Source organism: Nilaparvata lugens, chromosome 4, assembly GCF_014356525.2.
Source record: "Nilaparvata lugens isolate BPH chromosome 4, ASM1435652v1, whole genome shotgun sequence".
Lineage (NCBI taxonomy): Eukaryota > Metazoa > Arthropoda > Insecta > Hemiptera > Delphacidae > Nilaparvata > Nilaparvata lugens.
Genome location: NC_052507.1, coordinates 56,695,829 through 56,721,271, shown reverse-complemented (window position 1 = coordinate 56,721,271; position 25,443 = coordinate 56,695,829). Strand labels below are relative to the sequence as shown.

The window sequence follows — 25,443 nt, the reverse complement described above, 5'->3', positions numbered from 1 at the left end:
GTTTTTCAATTAACCAATGTTCTCAATCGCAATATATTTATTGAGCACATATTAGGAATAAACCACTTTAAACCAAAATATCACCACTTTATACTGCATGTATTTTTTCCACAATCACTTTTCTAATACGAGTTCTATCTATAATCATATTTAAAAAGTTCTATTCAACAGCTTCCCTGAGAATAATCAATCAAAATAACTTTTCGTAGAAAACACAAGATTTTTACGAAAACGAAAGTATCAGCACCGAATTGGGAAAGATTCAATAAAAATTCTTTGGACCATTGGAAAACGAAGCATAATTGATAAAATCATTATTGGAGTGGTCGAAATTTCAATTGTGATGGGTGGAATGATATAATATTGGGGTACCGTAGCCCATACTCGAGAGTGCATCCTAACTAGGTTTCCAGGTCACATACACATCCCAATTTCACTAATTTATCTCACTTTTGAATCCTCACATACACCTCCAGATCCCATTGCAATCTGTCATCTCATTATCGTTACCGCGGTGCATGAGGGGAATAATCGCTGTGACCCCTTTTTGAATGATGGTGGGAGTATCTATTGCAATATTCCCTTCAAACTGTCAGCGTTCCTTACGAATAACATCAATGCTTCCCATTAAAACCATTATTCCCCGGCAGTTTCCCTTTTAGTTTCCATTGTTTATTCCATATTACCCGTATTATCAGCATTGGTTGAATAAGAGATATTGGTGTTATTTATGAGGTATATTGATTGAATATTGGAGTGAATCCCAATTATTAACATGTTCTGTTGAGAGAATAGTATTGGAGAATGTCAAGTGTGTAATAGTGAAGATGAGAGAGGATTCCGCTTATTCAATAAGGATTGTTATGGTAATATAGTCTACTCGTGGTGTTAGAAAGAGGAAAATATATAATGGGAGAAGATTTATTCATTGTTGATCATGAGGGGGTAGTAGTTGTTTTTGATACAGAAGTATTATTTATTTTTGAGTAGGGTGAGTACAAGTAACAGCTATTATAAGCTCAAGGGAGGGTATTTAACCATGAGAGGATTTTTTCACAAAGGATAAGAATTGGAGGGAAATATAAATTCTAACATTGTTCATATCAAGGCGAAGACGTCCGGTTTCGAAAGAGTGGGGAGTAATAGTCTGATGTGATGAGAGTTTCACATAATTGTAAGTTCAGAAAGAAGTTGACACCAGGAAATAACGGATTTTAGTTATTAGTAAGGGGTCAGGAGTAAAAAAAATTAATTGGAACTTCAACTTTATTGAGAAAGAGAAAGGAAATACAATTTTACAAAAATAAATCAATACTATTTAAACAGTGAATGCCCTAAAGGTATTCCTGTATTGTGCATTAAAACAATATCCCATATATCTAAGCAGAAGAAAAAGGAAATTACACAAAACAAGGAATCAATTCAAAAATATTCAAGTTGATCATCAAAAGAGAAAAATCTACCCTATGAGTTTGGTTTCCGTCAAGTGGTATCATCAAGTTCTCAACGATATTCAAGGGGAGGAGTTCCTATTGGTGATTAGGAGAGGATATGGAGGGTAACAAATTTTGGTATTAATGTTACTGTTTTTGGAAGAGTAAGGGTAAAAACTAGGCTGGACTATCAACTATATTGGGGGGTGAAGATTCAGTATCCTGTGAGGGGTGTTTACAATTTTTTTATGAGTTTCAGAATGAGAATTTGGAACAATAATAATGTTTTTTGATAGGTTATAAATGAAGACAATGTTGAAAATAAACATTTTTGAAGGACAGAAGCTCTGTTCCAGAGGAGAGGATATATTTGTGGTTGTAATAGTGATGAATGGTTGAACCAATATTTTGAGTGGAGTGGTGGCCAGAAAGGACAGTTACAACAGACAGGAAAGTAGGTTTCAACGCAACCCACATCCAAAACATCACCTAATTGAATATGGTCGCGACATAGATTGCACTATTCATCCAATTGCTGTGTTTTCAAGTGCCGTCGGGAATAGACGTGGCTGTGGTAGTGAGATCCGCCTCAAACCTTCAGCATTGGTTGAAAGGAAAGCAAGGATATTATATGGAAATTATTGCTGACAGTTAAAAGTGAATCACCATATAGGACAGTATCGCGCCTGTGATACTCTGAGCTAGTATGGATTATCAGCTTCTCTCATAATATAACATCGATGTGTCTCATTCAAACAATGCTGACAAATATAAGTGAATCGAGCTGTACGACAAAATAGTTGTGTGTAGTAGGTACAGTGCGGCTGGCTAGGACCACACTGTTGTAAACATCAATTCCCTGCGGATCGTCCGGTTTTAATTACTTCTCTGCCGTTCCCTCGTAAATAAATTAGGTGTCCTCCCTACCACCCGCCCGCTACCACTGCCTACAAGTTCGACCGACAGATTTGCCCGATTTTTCTGTCCTCCTTGTTTATTGGTTTTCGCCTCCGTTATTTTGTCTTTGTCTTCCTCTCTTCCCATGAAAAGTTTTTAACAGTACAGGTTTATCAGATTTTTCTAATTCTCCTTGTTTGTTGGTTCTTGTCTTCCTTTTTCTGTCTTTGTCACCATCTCTTTCCACGGAAAGTTCGTATCAAATCAAATAAATCATTACAGATTTAACAGATCTCAGATTTTGTCTGGCTCTCCTTGCTTGTTAGTTCTTGTTTATCCTTGTTGTTTTTTTTGTACTCTTCGCCTGGTACAATATTGATAGTACGGATTTGCCTGTTTTCTCTTTCCTTTTTGTCCATTCTGTTTTTTCATTAAGGCATTTATCAGCCTCCTCTACCATGAAGAGCTTGTGAGAGTTCAAATTTGAAAACCGGTTCTGTTCATTTTAGTTGAATCTGTTTTTCTTGAACGGGCTTTGTCTCCTCACTTTCCACCTCTCTCACTCTATCTCACTCTCTCTACCTCTCTCTCTCTCTCTCTTAATAAAGGCAATCAATCAATCTCTCACACACTCCGTCGCTGGAAAGTTATCTGTCAGAGACTTTCTCCAATATTTTATTAATTTCTTATTCTATCTTTCTACTCTTTCATTGCTTCTCAGTTCACTGCAATTCTAGATTTTATTATTCATCATATACTTTGTTATTCACATTATTTTTGTTTATTCACTTCTCATTCCTCTCAAACTGCATGTACGTTACCTACCAAAGATTCAATCTTTCTCATCTTCCATTATCCCATTCTCACACTTTCCATCATTCTATCAGTTTTCATTCTACAAGTATTCTCTCTCTCCAACTCCTATCCACCACAGTATTATTTTTCAGTTTCATCTCACCTTGTCCTGAATTCGGACATCTTCTTACTGGACTTCTACCCGCTTTCTCCCCATCCATTATTACCTTCTCTCGCTTCCTCTTCTACATTCCACTGATAACTATCCTTTTCCGATGAAAATCTCTCTCTTTATCATCTTCACCCTTTTCACCTTCTCCTCTTTCCTCAATGGTCTCCGTCCCCTTTCTATAAAAGATCTCTCACTGATTTTTCCTAGTCTCTGATATTCGCTAATTAGTGTGGAAATAATTTATAGCCAGAGCAGAGTTTTCTATTCTCATACTCGATCATTTTTATTTTCCACTGTTGGTGACTTTTTACTGCAGCCACTTTGCTGATTTTTTTCCTCTGCTCTCAATTTACAAACGATCATTTTGTAGTGCTTGTTTTGGTTGATTCAATTCCATAATTAATTGCAGGAGCACTGCGACAAAACTCGATTATTTTTGTTGAAAGTCTATAGTAAGATTCACTTTAATCTGTTAGAGACCCACATGGACAACAGCAGTGCTTCCCATTGAATAAAAGCATCGCTGACAGCTAGAAATGAATTTCACCATGCATGAAGACAATATTTATTTATTTATGTATTCATTTATACATTTATTCATTCATTTATTTATCGGATAGACAAAACAATAAAGTAGTCACCATGTTTGTTTGTATCCTTCTATAAGTCAGTGTGAGTGCGATCATACTGCTCGTACGATGAGAATCTTAATGAGTTGGTATCACGTTTTTTCTTTATTATGGAAGTTTACAACTGTTATTTTTCAGGCATTGTTCAAATTCAGTGACATGTATCATGAGTGAGTGTGAGTAGTACCGTATCGTAATGGATCAGTAGCACATAAGAGTTTCACACCACGAGAAGTAAATTTATTGTGATTATTGACTAATATTATCATGTTTGTAAAAAATGTTCTCAGTACAAAATAGAATCACATTAAACTTTAAGTGGATAACTCCAATAATTCAATAATAATTTGATTGCTCAAAAATTGTTAAGCTTGGACCGAAACGTTGAATAAGGGTCATATCCATAATCTAAAGTGAAATTCATGTTATAAAGTATGCATGATTTTGCTATCCTTCTCTGTCATTAGACAAAGCGGATAGCTCTTTTTTTTCAAACTCCACAGACTTTCCAAGTTGTTTGTAGACTATGTAGTTATATAAAGAACTACTCAAATCTCAAAATTATGAAAATCTATTATTAAATAATGAAAAATGATATTTTATTGATGAATAAAATATATTTGAGTTAGAATGATAATGGTTTGGTCATTATTGAAAAGAAACCAATATCAATCCAGATATACCGTAATGACTCGAATCACAGTCATCTACTATAGCAGGTGGTGAGAAAGGGAAGGTGGCAACAGAGTCTTCCCATCATTTCTACTAACTCTAGAATGTGAATCTCAAATAGGTATAACGCTGCTCTGAGCAGCTATTGGTTGCTATAGTTGCATTCATCAAATATTATATTCTGAGTTTAAACCAGCAGCTGATCCTTTCCTGTCTTGCGATATGGATATAGCAGCTTATATAAAATATAAAATTATGTTTCTTTTTTTCTATGAGTAGCATAGCTCATGCTATCTTCTCTCTATTATGGTACCCTTCAAATCACATAACGTTTACAATTAAGGTATTCGAATTATTATTTCATCATTAAGACCCTCTCACGAGACGTATTAGTTGGGGTTCGCCTTCAAGGTGTGAATGAAAATGAAAGTTATGGGTAACACTTTTCTCATAACAGGAGTCGAACTCGTGTGCAATCCAATACTAGATTATATAGTGAACTATATTCATAAGTTTACTGAACTGCCAGCATTGGTTGAATGAGAAGCATCGATCTTATTCACAAAGAGTATTGACAGTCTATTAGTAAATCGCAATATGATAACAATAGTTTTACTGTTGGAATCAATTGTACTATTAGAATGCTATTATTTTTACTGTGTATTATGACCAGTTAAAGCATTTGGCTGATCAATACAAGATCTGAATAGAAATCCAATTACTATGATGTTAATCAATCCATGATGGTATGATGAAGGTATTATAATTGTTGAGAAATTGTTACTGTTTTTAACCCTCTATTCCGTTATATTCAATATCTTCCATTTTCTTTCTCTCTTTTTCTCGATCATACTCACGGAATATTCTTCTCTCATCCTTAAAAGTTCCTCCATTCATCTTGTATCATTGTACCCAGTGAACAATTTATTCATCAAAATATCATGCTCCTACTTCCACTCTTCTCCATAATATACTGATTATTTAATCTCAAATCTCTGTTACTTTCTCACTATTGCAAATTGCACACGCCTATATCAAGAGGAAATGAGCCCCAACAACAACAAAGGTTCAGATTAGGATACAATCGAGGTATTCTAATTATTATTCCGCCAGCCTATTAGCATTAGCTAATTGAATTACGATTGTTACTACTGAATTAACGGAAGTGACTACGGGAAGGAAGTGGTGTTAAAGAGGGTGGGAGGGTCAATGACAAAGAGAGTTGCATGAATGTGAAGAAGAGAGAGACAGAGACAGCGATTATTATCAAATCATGTTGATTGGTCACGGGAATAATAAAGGATAATATGGAAGGTTGATTGAGTTCTGGGAGTGAATTGAAAGGGAGAATGATAGAAAAATAGCATGAGAGAAATAAAGAGATAGAGAGAGAGTGGATTAGGAAGACATTGTGTGGGTTTTTGTGTGTGTGAGAGGAAGTAAGAGAAGAGAGAGCACAATCATATTATTCAATTATGTTGATTGGAGATGTAAATGGAGTATAATGTCAAAGCTTGACTTGATGAAAGAGGATGAATCAGGAATGATAGAGTAAGAGGAGAGAGATAGAGATAATGGTAGTAAGAAAGAAATCCTATTACTCTTCATATAATAAGTACTAGAAATGAACTAAATATACTAAACTAGAAATATAAATGGAGAGTACTTGTATGATAAAGTCTTTATCATACTAATAATCTCCATTTATATTTTTAGTTCACGTTGATAATGCCAATATTAGAAGTTTGGAATAGGTGAGGATAGGAGAATGGGAGACAAAGAGGATGAGATGGAATATAAAAGAGGAGAATGAAGAAAGTGTACGACAGAGCAAATATTATTCAATTATGTTTATTGGTGAAGAGGTGACTAGAGGTTGATATGAAAGGTATAAAGATGAAAAGGATATAACAGGGAAAGATGAAGCCAGAAAGAATGATAGAGAGGAACAAAGAGAATCTAATATATGACAGGAGAGGCAAAGAATGTCTGAGAGAGATAGTGATTAGTGAGAGAGAGTGCATTTCTATGGGAGAGAGAGAGAGAAAATATTATTAGTTGATGTCGGCCGATGGGCAGAAATTCCATCCACTCTGTATAATAAGGAGAACAAAGGCAGGATGTGTTTTGAGGCCTCTGTATATGCAAAACTGTTCATTCATAAACGGCCAGGAATAATATTAAGGGATTATAAGCGAATATAAGCGTTTGACGTGGCTTTGGTGACACGTTATGAGGAGTGTTGGTTTTCCAAACCGAAACATGTTGATTTTGTCACCAGAAATTGAATTTTGACGTGGAATATTTCTGTCAAAATGTAGACACTATTATTACTTGGTGTGAAATTATTACCTTACCGTACTGTTTTATAATTTCATAGCTGATAAAAGAATTTGTTGAAGGCTTTTTATAAATATTTTCCGCTTGTTGTGGTGAATAAAATACATTACGGCAAACTCACACATTATAAACCTGTGATCAGTGAGTATAGAATGTTATAAATACATATTACATTAGTATAACATATAATATTACATGATATGTGTATATCTATCACATTTCTATACCTACAGCCAGTAATCTGATTTCTTTCGAAGTAATTACGCAACACTGGTACTTTCTATAATTCGTGATCACTCAAATGTTTGTCAGCGAAATATTTGTATTGTTTGTCAGCGATCTATCTGGCAAAAATTCCATCATGAATAGCAGCTGATAATATTTTAATTTGCTTATTATTACAATAAAATTTCATATTGGTGAACTTTTTCCATTCTCTTGTGGAGTTGTTGGGTATTGTAACGATTTTTACTGTTCTCTATTCAGTGATGTCAATTGTAACCTTTTTTTACTGGTCCCTGTTGGTGACGACATGTGTTCTATCTTTATTTGGACGCAAAGTGTAACTGTTTATTATTTTGAAGTTTTATGTCTTGGATAGCTCATTGAATGAACGTGAGGCCTGTTAATGAGTTCTGTTTTTAACCCAAAATGAAACATCGGGCCCGGCTGCCTGAAAAGCAGTCGTTAGGTCATGTCAGAGACCCTGAAATTGATCAGTTGCGACCTGAAAACTCTGACAATAGACCTGAACCAGCCAGGTCACTCGATTTTTTTATTAACTGAAAATAAGAATATTAAAATTCAAAGGAAAGGGCTGAGGTAAGCAGAACTGAATTGTTTTTCATAATAACAGAAAATTTATCTGTAGAATTTAGTTATATTTTGGTTGAAGATCGGTGGAATTACTAAGTTTGGGAAACATGAAACGAAACTGGACAATGACAAACAATAAAAAAAAGTTTATTTTTGCACTCACGGAGTCGTCCTATGAATGGCTGCAAATGATAATAAAGTCATTCATGGCTGTCTGGCTCACATGCGGTTTAGTTATCAGCATAAATGGATATTTTTCGGCAGAACATTTCACGACTTATTACAACACACGACGTACAGCAATTCAGATACTGTCCAATGCCTCCTCCATCAGTCAATGGTGGGGTTGCTGTACACATTGTCCTATTTTTGTCATTTGACCAGAATAGTCGTAGACGTATAGTCTTCTTGGGAGATTCCACTTCACAATGTTGTTACAATTTTGAAACGAAATAGTAAAGTAATTTATTTTTATATTTGTTATTTTATTTTAACTTAACTATATTGCACAAATTTGTAATTTCATGTGGAAATAAATTGAATTTAATAATAAATAAGGATAAGTTGAAGGGGAGATTCAATCATTTGAAATATTCATTTTCATTTGAGGTTGAAAAAATGGCAAAAAGGAATCATATTTATTTCGTAAATGGACTTGCTTCATAATCGGTAAGTTGAGTGGGAGCTGCGTCATCTGACAGTTAGCAGAAAACAGGGTGAAGAGTTTGTTCATAGTTTGGGGCCTTCGTTTAAAATGTGCCGTTACAGTATATTTATATAAAATATATATCGGATAGATTGAATAACATGTAACATAGGAATTAATCATTCTAATCAATTGAAACAAAAACAAAACAATTGAGGAAACCTATGAATCGGTGGAATTCTATGAAAGTTGAATTTCAAATCACAACATCATGTTCTCGTTGGTTGATAGCCAGCCCACAAATAATACTACTGCAAGATAGATAGTACTACTAACTTGAACAAACCATTTCTCATCATCAGCTTGTGAGGTAAGATGGGAAACTGAGCTCTGTACTGCTTCTCCCGAGCTCTACAACCCAGAATATCCTTTTTAAACTGTTTGATCAGCCGTGTCTAATGTAAGTTAGAATGATAATTGAAGAAACAAGTGATTTTATTTTAATCTATTCCCTTTCAATTCATAGGAGATCCACTATATTGTCCGAACAAATCTAGAATTAGCAATCCGAACAAGATCCACTACATTAAAATCGATTCATATAATCCAGAAATTCATTCCATACATCATTTACAATGGAGAAAGGTTCAGCCAGGGTACTGTTGAGACCTCAGTGGTTTGACCTTAGAATATCTCCACAAGCTTAGTAGGCTGGAATTGGGATTACGGCACACACATGAGCAGAGACACAAGCCATAGCCTACCACTGTCTACTTGATCAATACGCAATGCGACAATATACGGCCGGAGTCAGCCGTAAAGATAGACGCCGCCTGTTACGGCGTAAGATTACGTTTAGGTGCTCTCTGAGAGTGGGTTAACAGGACGGTTGACAATGCAAGTGACACCTGAAATGATACATGGCTGACACTTCAACTTCAACGCTCACTATTCTCCTTCGCTATCACACTCTCTTTTCTCTCACACTCTCTCTCGCACTTCCACAAAGCATCATTCTATTTTCCACTTTCCACCTTTCAACCGATCTATCTCTCACTAACTCTCCTATGTTACATCTGTTGTCATTCTTATTTCCGACTAGTAAACTCCTGAATCATTCTACATGCTCTGTTTCCCTCCCACTCACTTTCCGTCTCTCACAAACAATCATATTCTCTGACTCTAAATCTCTCTTCCTGATTCTCTTCCTCTCTCTATTCACCCTCATAATTGTATCAAATACTCTCTAACTTATGCTATCTGTCCTGTGAATCGTCAAAAGTACAATAGCCTCAATCACTCTCTCTCCCTCAGTCCTTCTCTTTCTTCTTCATCTCTTAGTTCCAGACACTGTTTCTCTATCAATCTCCTTCCCTTTATCAATCTAACATTGTCTCACTATCTAAAGTAATTTTTCACCTGTGTCCAATATTACTTCTCAAAATCGCAATTGGCTCTCTCTCTTTTTCTTGCTTTCTCCCTCTTAGACACTCTCTCTCACTTTCCCCCCATCTCTGAATCACTCACCCTAACGTCACTCTCTCTCGCTTCATCATACTGTCTTTCTCCCACATCAACTTCATCTCCCAAGTCTGTTCTGAGGATACTCAAATTTCCAATGGCTTAACACGTAGGCCTGCTTGTGTGGTGCTACACTCTTGTAATGGACCCATTCCAAGTTGGTTCAACACGCCACAATACTGCAGAGCGCTATAGACCACTAGAGTTCTCTATAATATTCATTGTGTTGTGAACTGTATCGTATCCATTCTAGCTAGAAATAGTTGTATGAAGTAAGAGATGTACGAACAGAACGATTAAGTCGCGGTGAAGATTGATGCCACTGAACACCTGTACAATGACATTTACAGAAACATTTGGAGTCATTGGTACATCAAATATAATTTTAGATAATGATTAATAATCTTTATATTATATGAATATGAATGTCTGTGTGTTACTTTGTTTGTTTATTTGTTCCCTATAGACGTAAAAACTACTTGACAGAACGGCATGAAACTTTGGGGATATGTTGTGTGAATATTGGGGATGGTTTCTGACCAGACATTTTAATAGGGGGGCTAAGAATTATCAATTATTAATCCATTTTACAGACCCATGTTTCAGAAATTTTCGAAGGCTACCGAAGAACGGAAAGATGGTCATGATTCAAGATCATTGTGCTAATATGATTTATAGCATCTAAAGTTACCAGCTGTGATAAACAGATAAATTGTGTACTGGTATTAGAACGGTAGTTTGTCTATGTAATGACAATCATAAACTATGAAAACATAAAATAATTCATCTCTGAAACACTGATTTAACCTATCTATTTTCTCTTTTTAATCAACACTTTACTGATAGATATTACTACCAATTGATTGAGAAGAATATGTTTTCAGAATAAACTATAAATAATGCTGCATGACTGAGCACATATGAAGTCCGTATTGAGATGTGAATGAAAATATCGATCGTCAGATAAATTTCATGATTCACCAGATAAAGTCAAGTGTGACATGAGATACATTGTTTTTTTTGGCGGTACGAAGTTCGCCGGGTAAGCTAGTAGATAATATAGAAGAAAACTAGTAAGCTGAAATCTACCTAATATCGACTTGATCGTTCTGTTTATATTCCAAGTTGAAAATAATTTATTAATTTATGGAGTGAATTGAATAATAGGATTTTTCTGAGATAGTATGATTGATTCTATCAATTATATCAACCAGGTAACATATTATTTCAAATACCCAATGTTATGATAATCATCTTATTTTCAGGTAAGTCAAATACCTGGTTATCATTTTCCACAAGCTAGGATATGATATATTATCATCAATTGAGTAAATCATGATTGTAATGAGAAACATTTCAAAAGTTTCATTTGAAATCATTTATCTCTCCTGACATAACATGAAGAGTTCCAGAAATACCTTGTACTGGAATGAGATAAGGCGACAATCCAGCTGATCTTCTTTAAACACCCAATAGAAAGCTTGGAAAGGGATGTTATGGGGGGATGCAATTCCCGTTCACCCTACAATTGGACCCGGAAATTTGACCCACATGACTACACATGTCATTGTTAACCCCCTCGAGAGGGGGTGTCATTGTTACCCCATGTTGGACAAGGGGGACACCTATCAAGGGGTTACAGTGGCGTGGTCCCTATTCAAGGGACACAATTCACCGTAATGATCTCCACCGCCGATTCCACCTCTATTTACATCTCCTTTATCGCCAGTCTTCTTTTTTCTTTTCTCGTTTGCTGGAAATCTATCACTTCAATTTCCCTCAACTAGCCTTCCTACATACTCTAAGTTTTTCCGAACTTTCGATTTCTAACTTTTTACTTGTCTGTAATCCTTCGTGCTTCAATTTTTCCCTTTCAACTCAGCTACTTCACTGATCACACTTCTTACCGACCTACCTAAATTCGCTGCTATGAAGTTTCTCCACATAAATATATGTTTTCCATCATACTCAAAACTGTTTTCAACAAACCTTCAATATTAATTTCTCTGAGAAATCCTCAAATAATTTCCTCTGTTTCTTATCAACTACTGCTCTACCTCTTCTATGTATTACTCTTTTTCCTCATTCTTCATATTTTTGCCTTTCCACTTATTTCCGCAGCTCTTTTTCTCTCACCTCCTGCCGGATTTGTCTAGCTTCCCGTTCTCATAACTCTCTCAATCTATCCCTTATCATTCTCTCAAACTCCAAAAATTGTAGTTACTTTTCCATTCATCCTCAATTCATTTCTCTTCCATACTCCCTTCTCATCAATCCTAACCATTTTCTCAATTCCGTTGTGACTTCAGATGTCTTATCATGATTTGGCTCCAGGTTCTAACAAAAACTGCTACAATAATAAATACCATCATTCTCTATCTACGTTTATCCTCCCTACTTCGATCATCCACCTCTTTGCTTTATGATTCTCTGATCCAGTTTCTCTCCTCCCTCTCCTCTATTCGGTCTATTGATAGAGAGTTATTGGGGAGAATATTTTGAATATTCTTTCCGGAGAATGGACATTGATATGTCCAAAGCTCCGCTTATGTAGATGCATAACAATATTATCTATAGTTATCACAAATTGCTTTTTTCATATCATATACAGTTCAATAATAATTTTCTCAGTCTATATTATGTGAATTCTCATATCATTAATTTCATAGAATCGCTGAAAAACCTTATTTCTAATCATAAGAAAGTTTAAAACGGATTGAACATCTTTACTATCTCTTCCATTTTCCACTGTCAACATTTCCACTTTCTGCCCTCCTTTCTTCTTTCCTTTTTCCTGCACTTTTACTTCTCCCTCCCAATGACTTCGATCACAGAAATTGAAGTTCACCAAATTCGATACTACAAGCCTATATAAGTATCTGTCATTCATTCTCTATCTTTTTCCCCATCATCGTGATTTTCTCTTAAGTTTCATGCACAGAAAGACGATATTTGCTTTTTCTCTCTATTTTTTATCATCCTCATTCTCTCTCATTCCGCTTGAACTTAAATTGGAGTCGATGAGAAACTACGTCAAATTTCTGTGATGTGGAATAAAATGATAATTCAGTACAAACCATGACCATCCTGCCAAGCTAATGGAACACATAACAGGAAATTCTGTGAAAAACTCTTTCCAATATGATACAGTTATTGAAGTCAGTAATTTGTACTGAATATCATACATTGGAGAAATAAAATATTGTATCTCTGAATGCAAGAATCTAGAATACCTTCCGCCCACTAGGAAAAGTTTCATTGCAGAAACGTAGAACCAATCATAGTAGAAATCATTTCATGAAACATTTAACTTCTTGAGTTTTCATCGATGGATATTGTTCCATTGTTGGTTATACTGTATTCGAAATTCCAACTAGCAGTATCAGATTTCAATACCAATGAGTGAAATCTATAATTATTCAGTTTAACAAATCTAAATCATAATGAGAACGGGGGAAGCTACTTTTTTCATACGTTTCATGAATACTAGGGCACACTTCCACAATTCTACTTCGAATTTTGAAAACATATTCTCTGAACAATTTCAAAAATCATTCATGTTGGCCCTAGTCTAACTCTTCTCTTTCCTTCTACCATATAACTCCATTGCATTTCTTCAACAGGATAATATTAAAAGTGTTGCAGTATAAGTTTTTGAAATAGGCCTATTACTAGTAGTTCTGTGAACAGTAGACCTCACGCAGTATTCTCATCCACAAGTACCTGATGTCAACTGTTTTAAATGTTAAAAAACTTAGTTCACGTTTGAATTTGTATCCCATATGATATAATTCATCCAGTTCCGTGATGATCTTTCTATCTGATAAAAATTATTTTTTTTAAATCAAAAATATTATAATTTCTCCAACATTATTTAGTTCATTTGTTTATTTTTATTCACCTATTAAATTAGTTTTTTCGAATGTGAGAATATTGATACTGATGGGCACGCATAATAATACCATGACTGCAAAACTAAAAATTTGTGAACCAAAGACCTTAAAGCTGCGATTGGACCAATTCATTAAAAAAATGTTAATAACTCAATCCTTATAGATTGTATAAGATTGAACATAACTTATCATACACATGATGAACATATGTGTTTGTCAACTTCCGTTCAATCTAATAGAATCTATAAGGATTAAGTTATAACCATTTTGTTAATAACTTTGGTGTAAACCCAGCTTAAAGATGCATACCTCTTCAACCCTTCCACTACCAAGCGGGGTAATTGGACTACCCCAACCCACATTTTCCCCATTTTTTTGTAGATAATGTTGTTGTATTTCATTGAAACCTTGAGTACTTGTTAAAAACATATCACTTTAGTTGTTTTTCCTCATAAAATCATTTCATTCCTCTCATTTTTTCAATTATTAGCAGATTTATCCTTGGGGTAACTCTATTACCTCGCTTGGTATTCCATGTCATGCAATTTTTTGGTATATTCCATCCATTATCGGAATGTATAAGATATAAATTTAATGTCCAATTATCATTTTTTCGCCAAACCTGATTCATAATGATCACTTGAAATCTAAATTTGAAAAAATTGCTTCTCTATAGCCATAATTTAATTATTTGACAACATTTCCCCTACATCTATTTGATAGAATGCTCAATTTTTTTGTCCTGTCAGTTTTTGATTGAAAACATATTTTTCAACAAAAGAAATTCATTTTTAATTATATTAAAAGCTTTTGTAATGCATTTCATAGATAAATTAATGGAAAAAATATAGAATAAAGATATAAAACAGAAATCTTGTTGGGGTGACCCAGTTACCCCAGTTGGTATTTCGTGTATGTGAAGAAGGTTGGTAGTCCAAGGGTTAATGTCGTTGATTGAAACTATAGACCTTACACAAATACAGTAATAGACTAGCTTCTCCACACATCTATGTAATCACTTGTCAGCTGATTTATGATGAATAATATTCTATAGTCTGATTTCTACTCTAATATTGGCGTATGAAGGAGGCTCCTTTTTCCTTTTATATTATCCTTGAAATGCAGAATTTTCGAAAACCTTGTATATACGTCGACGCGCAATTTAAAAAAGAACATACATGTCAAATTTCATGAAAATCTATTACCGCGTTTCGCCGTAAATGCGCAACATATAAACATATAAACATTATTCTTCTTTTGGTTCCTTCTCCTATCGAAGGTTAGAAATCATCACGGCAATTTTCACTTTATTGATTGCAGCCTTGAATAGTTCCCTTGAGTTGCAGCCATACCATTCTCTTAAATTACGCAGCCAGGATATCCTTCTTCTTCCCACACTCCTCTTTCCCATGATCCTTCCTTGCAATATAAGTCTCAACAGCTCATACTTTTCACACCTCATTACATGACCCAAATATTGCAATTTTCTTCCATTTATAGTCGCAACAACTTCACATTCCTTTGCCATCATTAACATTACATCCCTATTTGTCACTTTTCTTGTCCATGGTATTCTCCACATCCTTCTATAGCACCACATTTCAAATGCCTCGATGTTTTTGAGGTTTGACTTTTTTAAAGTCCATGCTTCCATGCCGTACAGCAATGTAGAAAACAAATAAAAACATATAAACATATAAACATATAAACATAAACATATAAACATATAAACATATAAACATATAAACATATAAACATATAAGCATATAAACATATAAACATATAAACATAAACATATAAACATATAAACAATCATAGTAGAAATCATTTCATGAAACATTTAACTTCTTGAGTTTTCATCGATGGATATTGTTCCATTGTTGGTTATACTGTATTCGAAATTTCAACTAGCAGTATCAGATTCCAATACCAATGAGTGAAATCTATAATTATTCAGTTTAACAAATCTAAATCATTATGAGAACGAGGGAAGCTACTTTTTTCATACGTTTCATGAATACTAGGGCACACTTCCACAATTCTACTTCGAATTTTGAAAACATATTCTCTGAACAATTTCAAAAATCATTCATGTTGGCCCTAGTCTAACTCTTCTCTTTCCTTCTACCATATAACTCCATTGCATTTCTTCAACAGGATAATATTAAAAGTGTTGCAGTATAAGTTTTTGAAATAGGCCTATTACTAGAAGTTCTGTGAACAGTAGACCTCACGCAGTATTCTCATCCACAAGTACCTGATGTCAACTGTTTTAAATGTTAACAAACTCAGTTCACGTTTGAATTTGTATTCCATATGATATAATTCATCCAGTTCCGTGATGATCTTTCTATCTGATAGAAATTATTTTTTTTAAATCAAAAATATTATAATTTCTCCAACATTATTTAGTTCATTTGTTTATTTTTATTCACCTATTAAATTAGTTTTTTCGAATGTGAGAATATTGATACTGATGGGCACGCATAATAATACCATGACTGCAAAACTAAAAATTTGTGAACCAAAGACCTTAAAGCTGCGATTGGACCAAAATTCATTAAAAAAATGTTAATAACTCAATCCTTATAGATTGTATTAGATTGAACATAACTTATCATACACATGTTGAACATATGTGTTTGTCAACTTCCGTTCAATCCAAACTTCCGATTAAGTTATAACCATTTTGTTAATAACTTTGGTGTAAACCCAGCTTAAAGATGCATACCTCTTTAATGTCATTGATTGAAACTATAGACCTTACACAAATACAGTAATAGACTAGCTTCTCCACACATCTATGTAATCACTTGTCAGCTGATTTATGATGAATAATATTCTATAGTCTGATTTCTACTCTAATATTGGCGTATGAAGGAGGCTCCTTTTTCCTTTTATATTATCCTTGAAATGCAGAATTTTCGAAAACCTTGTATATACGTCGACGCGCAATTTAAAAAAGAACATACCTGTCAAATTTCATGAAAATCTATTACCGCGTTTCGCCGTAAATGCGCAACATATAAACATATAAACATTATTCTTCTCTTGGTTCCTTCTCCTATCGAAGGTTAGAAATCATCACGGCAATTTTCACTTTATTGATTGCAGCCTTGAATAGTTCCCTTGAGTTGCAGCCATACCATTCTCTTAAATTACGCAGCCAGGATATCCTTCTTCTTCCCACACTCCTCTTTCCCATGATCCTTCCTTGCAATATAAGTCTCAACAGCTCATACTTTTCACACCTCATTACATGACCCAAATATTGCAATTTTCTTCTATTTATAGTCGCAACAACTTCACATTCCTTTGCCATCATTAACATTACATCCCTATTTGTCACTTTTCTTGTCCATGGTACTCTCCACATCCTTCTATAGCACCACATTTCAAATGCCTCGATGTTTTTGAGGTTTGACTTTTTTAAAGTCCATGCTTCCATGCCGTACAGCAATGTAGAAAACAAATAAAAACATATAAACATATAAACATATAAACATAAACATATAAACATATAAACATATAAACAATAAACATATAAACAATAAACATATAAACATATAAACATATAAACATATGAACATATAAACATATAAACATATAAACATATAACATATAAACATATAAGCATATAAACATATAAACATAAACATATAAACATAAACATATAAACATATAAACATTTAAACATTAAGAGAAATTCCAAACCGTCGACTTGAATCTTAGACCTCACTTCGCTCGGTCAATTATCACAGATCGAAAAATATTGAATGCAAGCACAGTACTAATTTTAAGAAATGTAACTATAATATTGATTGCAAGCACATTACTAATTTAAAGGAATGTAACTATAATATTGATTGCAAGCACAGTACTAATTTCAAGGAATGTAACTATAATATTGATTGCAAGTACAGTACTAATTTCAAGGAATGTAACTATATATTGATTGCAAGCACAGTACTAATTTCAAGGAATGTAACTATATATTGATTGCAAGCACATTACTAATTTAAAGGAATGTAACTATGATATTGATTGCAAGCACAGTACTAATTTAAAGGAATGTAACTATAATATTGATTGCAAGCACATTACTAATTTAAAGGAATGTAACTATGATATTGATTGCAAGCACAGTACTAATTTCAAGGAATGTAACTATAATATTGATTGCAAGCACATTACTAATTTAAAGGAATGTAACTATGATATTGATTGCAAGCACAGTACTAATTTCAAGGAATGTAACTATAATATTGATTGCAAGTACAGTACTAATTTCAAGGAATGTAACTATAATATCAAATGTAAGTACAAATTTCAAGCTCTTGTCCTCACACAACACCCCTCAACATCAATACAATGGACCAGGAATTTATAAGCCGAATTTTAAAGATTGCAACAAATTTTACATGGGTAAAACAGCCAGAAAAAATTCAATTCATATTCAAAGAACACACAAGAGCCATTTACCCATCCTTCCTCTCATTCCACCTTCGCAGAACACATTATCTTCACTGACCACACACACCATGACATGAACAACAACCTCGAAATACTACACTATTCCCACAAAAACAAAAAAATGAAAGTACTAGAACAGTTTGAAATATACAAGTAGACCAAACAACAGCCAAACAATATCCTAAATGAACAAATCAACTTTTCCTTCTACACTCTGTTTGACAAAATCATTAAAATCCATCTCCATTAACCGCCAAAACTCCCCTCCAACCCCACTCTGACCAAATCTCACCCTCATAACCTTAAATACTCCAGTTTCTGTTCGGCTTGAAAATGTGCAATACCAGCACGAAACGGACGTCGCCACATCAAAAAAATGTGAGTGTTTTTTCACTTTGAAGTTTCATGAAATACAATAGTACTAATTTTTAGGAATGTAACAATTGATTGCAAGCACAGTTCGAATTTCTAGGAACGTAACTATAATATTGAATGCAAGCACAGTACTCATGTCCAAGAATGTAACTCAGGCGAGTTAGACTAAGCTGTTATGTCATCAATAGACTAGAATTAGTGAGTTCTCCAATCATTGATTCTCGACTTTAGCCGGTGTGGCTTAACCCTGATTAGGCGCGGTCCCGTCTGTTACAAGATCGGGCGCAGTGAGCCTGACAGGCTCACTCTACACAAACTACATAAAAAAACTTCAAAATTTCTGATTATTGAAATCTGAGTTGTTCTCAACTTCATTTGGGATGTACTCTGGAATTAAAATCAATAGATTGACTCTCAGTTATAATTAAAAAAAAATATTTGTCAAAACATAAAACTACTCAAAACAGGGAGATTAATTAATTCAAATTATGTTCACACTGATTAGAATAATTCGAATGAGAAATTAATAAGGTAGAAGTTTCTGGAGAAGTGAAATGAGAAAGAAAGTGAGAGAGTAATGGAGAGAGAATCAAAAGCCAAAGAGTGAGCGATGTGCATCCCGTGCACAATCCGCAAACGGTCTGTAACCACTCGGCGCGGGAATCCCGTGAAACGATGGCGGACCCCTTTTCTGGCCTAATAGTGCTCCAACTTGGCATCCCGAATAAATCACGTGAGCTCCAAACCGTCCAAAAGAGCAGCAGCTCTGGCTGTTGTTCAGCTTTATTGCCCTAATAAAACTGGAATGTTTTTATTAATTTATCAACAGCGCTCGCTCCCGCCCCCTAACGGTCAGCGGGTGAACTAACGAAGCATACAAACGCTTTGGAAAAATAATGCGCTGTGACCTAGAATACAATGTGTGGAGTAGTTTGAGAATGAGAGAGGGTTGAATTGAGAGAGGGTGGAATTGAGAGAGAGAGAGAGTGAGAAAGCGTGAGAGAAAGGGAGTGGGAAAGAGTGCGAGAGTGAGCATTTTTGTACAGAACACAAGTGTTGAATGTCATCAGTTATTTGGAGCTCGGCTCTGTTGGAATCTGAGCATTGATTTTCATGCATTTGAACTTAGTTGTGAACTGTGAAGCTTTCAATTTGGGACCTTGTATTGGGTAATTGAATATCGAATGCTTCAGTGCTGCCCAGTACATTCGACTAGTTTCTTGAACATTGTTTTATCAACAAAAATCAAAGTTCGATCTTAAATCTGTGCATCCTCTGTTGTATATCACACTCCTATGTCCAGCTTTGGGATCCGATGTTCGTTTATCCTCAGTATTCTGGATAGGCTTGCTATTCATATCATCTACTCCACTTTTACTTTTTGAGGCTCAATCGTTCCAATTAGGGTTTACTATGACGTTTGAAAATGTTCCAATCTGGTTTTCCAATTCCAAATTTTCCTTGTACTTGGAGATATACTTGTTAGTGATAAATCCTTATTTATTTGATGTTTTATTTATTGCTGACATCCATGTATGTATGCTGCCTGTCAGTTCAAATATAATGTTCCTCCCTATATTTGCGCAATGCTGAGTTTACGTTTGGGCAACAATGGCAATCGTTCATTTTGAGTTAACCAGAGGTGTTGGGATGAACAAAAATGTTGAAGGCAAGTTGTATTCTTTATTAAGCTGCTTATATTAGCGAAGATTGAAATATTAAGATTCAAGGGTTTGCCTATAACTTTTTCAATTTCAGGAATGGCATCAACTAACAAATGCTCGAAATTGAGGCTATGTCGGAATAAAGGGCCACATCACGAAGTGCAGTAAGATTGATGAGAGTTTTGAAACTTCAAATTCCGTTTTGGCTAACACGACCCGTGTGAAAAACATACCTCAAAAAGACAAATGAAAGTGAAGGAGAGAAAGAGTTTGAGTACACTCTCAACTACTCTTATCATCTACTTAATTGAACAAACACTCTACATCCTTGTGGAATAATATCCTTTTAACTGTCCATTTGTAAAAAACTCAACTCATCCCAGTGATGTAAGCCAGACAAGAGGTGACTTCAGGTAATTCTCAGCTGTCAAGTCGATTCCAGCATTCAAAAGAAATGAGCGTTGAAGGAAGTGGGTGTTAGAAAGAGATATACTTCTAGTGAAACAGTGTGAGGAAAGAGATGTACTTTCAGAACAAAAGAGATTGGAATACATATGTAGGCCTACCTTGTGGAAGAAGAAGAAGGAGAAGAAGCAGCAGAAGAAGAAGAAGAAGAAGAAGAAGAAGAAGAAGAAGAAGAAGAAGAAGAAGAGAAGAAGAAGAAAAAGAATGAGAAGAAGGATTGATTGATTGATTGATTGAGTACTTTTTTTGTGTAGATTACAATATATACTGGCTTATACACTTATATACAATAGCTCACAATACAGCAAAATTATAGATGAATTTACATTATATAGACTAAGAATATAATTATTGAACTGTAAATAATATGGAAGAGCAATTTGTAATATAATAACTATGGATAATTATATTGTTATGCATCTACATAAATTGGCGGAGCTTTGGACATATCAATGTCCATTCTTCGGAAAGAATATTAAAAATATCCTCCCCACCAACTCTCTACCATTTCAATTTAACTAAGGATTTATTCATTAATGGAAATATTGTAAAAGTTTCAATCAATATGAATATTTAAGAGAAGAAAAACAGAAAATTGATAAAGTAAAATAATTATATAGGTAGATAAGATCAAATTATTGATTAATAGAATGAAGTAGGCTGAAAGTAATATGGGTAATCAACTTTCAGTAATTTACAGCAGTATGCAGTGGATAATTAAAATAACATGAGTTTATATAATATATATATATATATATACATTCATTCCATAAAGGGTTTATAGGTTTATATTGGTGGGATGGGTGAGGGATGGTTGTCATGTGATTGTTACAGGGCCGGACAGTTCTAGTCATTTGTTCCAAAAGATGTTTTTTTAAAGTCAGGATGAAGCTCGCTCGGCTCTCGATGGACCTGATAGGAACTGGAAGTGAATTCATGCACGACAGGCACTGACTAAGAAAGATTTTGTGAAAATAGTAGTCCTATGATTGGGTATCCTTAATACTTTCTCCGGTTCTAGTATGTGAAGCATCTATCCTCCTACCTTCAGAAACAAATTTGAAATCATCTTTAAAATAGTTCGGATTACCGTATTTCAAGAAATCTCTAACAAACTTGACTATTCGAAAAAGCCTTTGATCGGAAAGCTTTAATGTTGAACTAGCAATTTGGATGATATGATCATGGCGTTGGAGAGAGTAGACCAAACGTGGACAATAATTTAGGCAACGTAGTAGTTTATCATTCAGAGTGACTTGCATATCGTTAAGAACAGAATTACAATACATTAAATGTGGGAAGATGAGAGATTGAACCAATAATAATTTAATTTTTCTAGAGAGGATATCGTGCATTTTTGTCAATGCATACATGGCTGAGAATACCTTTTTACAAGTTTTGTTCACTTGTTCTGACCAGTCGAGAGTATTATTCATAATAATGCCTAAATTTTTAACTGAGCTACAGTAAGGAATGTCATTACCGTCTACACTAATTTTGTGAATAGATTCAAGGTTAATATCGTTTATAAAACGAGAATATTATAATGGGTTGTGTTTTGATGGGATCAAGCTTAAGGCCATTTTTCTTTGTCCATTCCACTATCGAATTGATATCCCGATTCATTATTCCAACTGTTTCATCAATTTTTGTTATGGTACAGCTTGAATAGAACTAGCAAAGGAGGAGCAGGAGAAGAAAAAGAAGAATGAGAAGAAGAAGAAGAAGAAGAAGATTAAGAAGAAGAATAAGAAGAAGGAGGAGGAGGAGAAGAAGAAGGTAAAGAAGAGGTAGAAGGAAAATAATTTGAAAAATAGGGAGATGTGTGAGGTGGTGAAGCGGTGGAGGGGAAAGAGAAATTGAAAAGAAAAAGGAGAGTAAGAGAAGGAGGAGAATGATGCTGAGGAGGTGGAGAAGTGGAAGAAGATGATTAATAAGGGAAAGTAAGACAAAGAAAGATGAAATTATAGGAAAAATGAGTGAATGAGCAAGAGATGTAATATATTTATTACTAGCTTACCAGGCGAACTTCGTACCGCCAAAAAGTCAATGTATCTCATGTCACACTTGACTTTATTTGGTGAAACATGGGATTCATCTGACAATCAATATTTTTATTCACATCTGAATACAGACTTCCTATGTTCTTAGTTATGCAGCCTTTATTATTCCGAAAACATATTCTTCCCAATCAATTGGTAGTAATATTTATTAGTGAAGTGTTTCAAAGATGGATTTGGGTTTCAACCTTTAAGTGTTTTTAGTAGTAGTTTTAAAATGTTCCAACCTGTCGGGGAGACAGGTTGACGGCGACCCGATTCAATGTTTTCATAGTTGTTATTGTCAATAGATGGTCCAGGAAATATGCGATGTACGATGAATTACACAGAATTCCATTATTCTTTTCATCTTCCATTTCAGGGTGAATATAAGCTAAGCAAAATTAAAAAAAAATTAGTCTGTCATTGTTCAGTAATTAATGAATGCAATATGAACAACTCTCTTTCATGAGATGAATATTTATTTCCAACATTTTCCAATTTCTCAATGATAAGGAGTGATAGTGATTTGTATAGGTCTTCTAAGAAACGATTATCTACAGCTGGTGCCAATCAACTACACTAACTTTAACTCCAGACTAACGTTTTAATACCAGTATACAATTTATCACAGGGTGACGTGTTTATTATACAGCTGGTAACTTCGGATGTTAAATCATACGTAGCCGTTTGACCGAAAATTTCGAAAATGTAGGTCTGTAAAATGGATTTATAAATAATTATTATTATTAGCCCCCCTATTAAAATTTTTGGTCAGAAACCATCCCCAATATTCACACAATATATTCCCAAAGTTTCATGCCGTTCTGTCAAGTAGTTCTCGAGTCTATAGGGAACAAACTAGCACACAAACAGACATTCATTTATATATATATATAGGAGATGGGAAAAAGAAGATACTGAGAAATGTGCAATTGAAAAAGAGAGATGTTCTCACGAGAAAAAGAAATAATGTACGATTAAGATATTCGTCTCGTTAGCCTACCGGTAAGTGAGTTGCATTTTTCGTCACCTTACAAAAAGAACGCTAACACATGCAAACAAGTAACGTGACTGGATTCATCTAGAAGTGACAGCATTTGTTTGAAGAAAAGCATCGATGTTCACAACGAGGCATACTGATAGTTGAATGTGAATCTTACTATATATTACAGACTTGCGACGTTGGGTACTTGGTGAGTGACAGGTGTGACAAACTACCAGACTCAGAGTTTTCTCCTCACACCGTTTTACTTCATCTTCTTCTTCTTCTTCTTCTTTTTCTTCTTCTTCTTCTTCTTCTTCTTCGTTCTCTCCTTCTCTTCTTTCTTTCCTTTTTCTTTATCATCTCCTTCCCCCATTCCACCACTTCCTTCTCCTCCTAATCCTCCTTCTCCTTCTCCTCCTTCTCCTCTCTCTCCACCTTCTCCTCCTTCTACTTCTTCTCCACCTCCTCCTCCTTCTGCTCCTCTCTCTCCTCTTTATCATTTTCCACCTCCTCCTCCTTCTCCACCCTCTCCTTACCACCCTCTTCCTCCTCCTCATCCAGCTTCTTCGCCATCATTTTAATCCCCATCGCTTCTCGGCCTGTTGGCTAAGATCAAAATTTAAAATTTCAGTTCCCTTCCACTTTCGCATACTTCTAATCGTTCCATCTTCCCTTTCCTTTTTCTTTTTCCGAATAACTCTTCTTTTTCCTCTTTAATATCCTGAATAACCTCTAGTCCTCACTTTCATCACAAATCTACCCACTTTATCATCTCCTCACCTTTCTTTTCATTTCGAACTTCCTTCTTGATCTTCTCTCGATATATCTTACTCATCGTCTTCTTCATTTTTTCTCCAATCATCTTCTCCATTTTCTTCCTTCAACACTAGTCCCTTATCTGTTCCATTTTCTTAAGGTACTTCACCATTTCACCCATCTACCTACTTCCTCACCAGCTCTTTCTTCTTTTCCCATATCTTTTTTCCTGTAGTCTCTTCAGCTACAATATCGTGTTCTTTATTTCCTTACTGTATCCTTCCTTCTCTGACCTTCCTTTTCTGTTATTACTTGTCATCATCTTCTTCGTCTTCATTCACTTTCCTTCCTCTTCCTTCTTCCATTTTTCTATCTTCCCAATTCTCCTACTCTATATCTCCATCTTTTTACCTCTATCTTGTCTTCTCATCCTTCCTTTGGGAATCCTTTAGGAATCCTCTGCAACACTACCGCTTTCCCTTGAATTTCATCCTTCCAATAATTCCTTTCCATCAATCATTCTGTCACCCCTCATCTTTCCCCCCTGGATCCTCCACCATCATCCTCCTCCTTGCATCATTCTCCTTGTCCTTCTCCATCCTATTCTCCTTGAATTCACTGTCCCACCCACACAACCAAATTTTATTTCTCTTCTTCCTATTTCCCTTTTCGTCTTCACATCCTTAGTTATCGTTCCTTGCCTTCACACCTGCCTTGTTATCCTTCTTTTTCCTCTTGTCCTCTACTTCCCAGATTAAACTGTCACAAGATCCCCAGAACTTTCAAAGAGTGGTTACTTTTTTCCACTCAAGTCACAATTTAACATGCAATTTCCACCCACTTGCGCCTGTTACAGATAGATGGATGAT

At 34.8% G+C, this 25,443-nt stretch overlaps 1 protein-coding gene across 2 annotated transcripts in view; it reads right to left on the bottom strand.

Annotated features, from left to right (window-relative positions):
- LOC111048706 (zwei Ig domain protein zig-8) overlaps positions 1-25,443 on the bottom strand; it is a 439,994-nt gene that overhangs the window by 53,977 nt on the left and 360,574 nt on the right. The window lies entirely within an intron of this gene.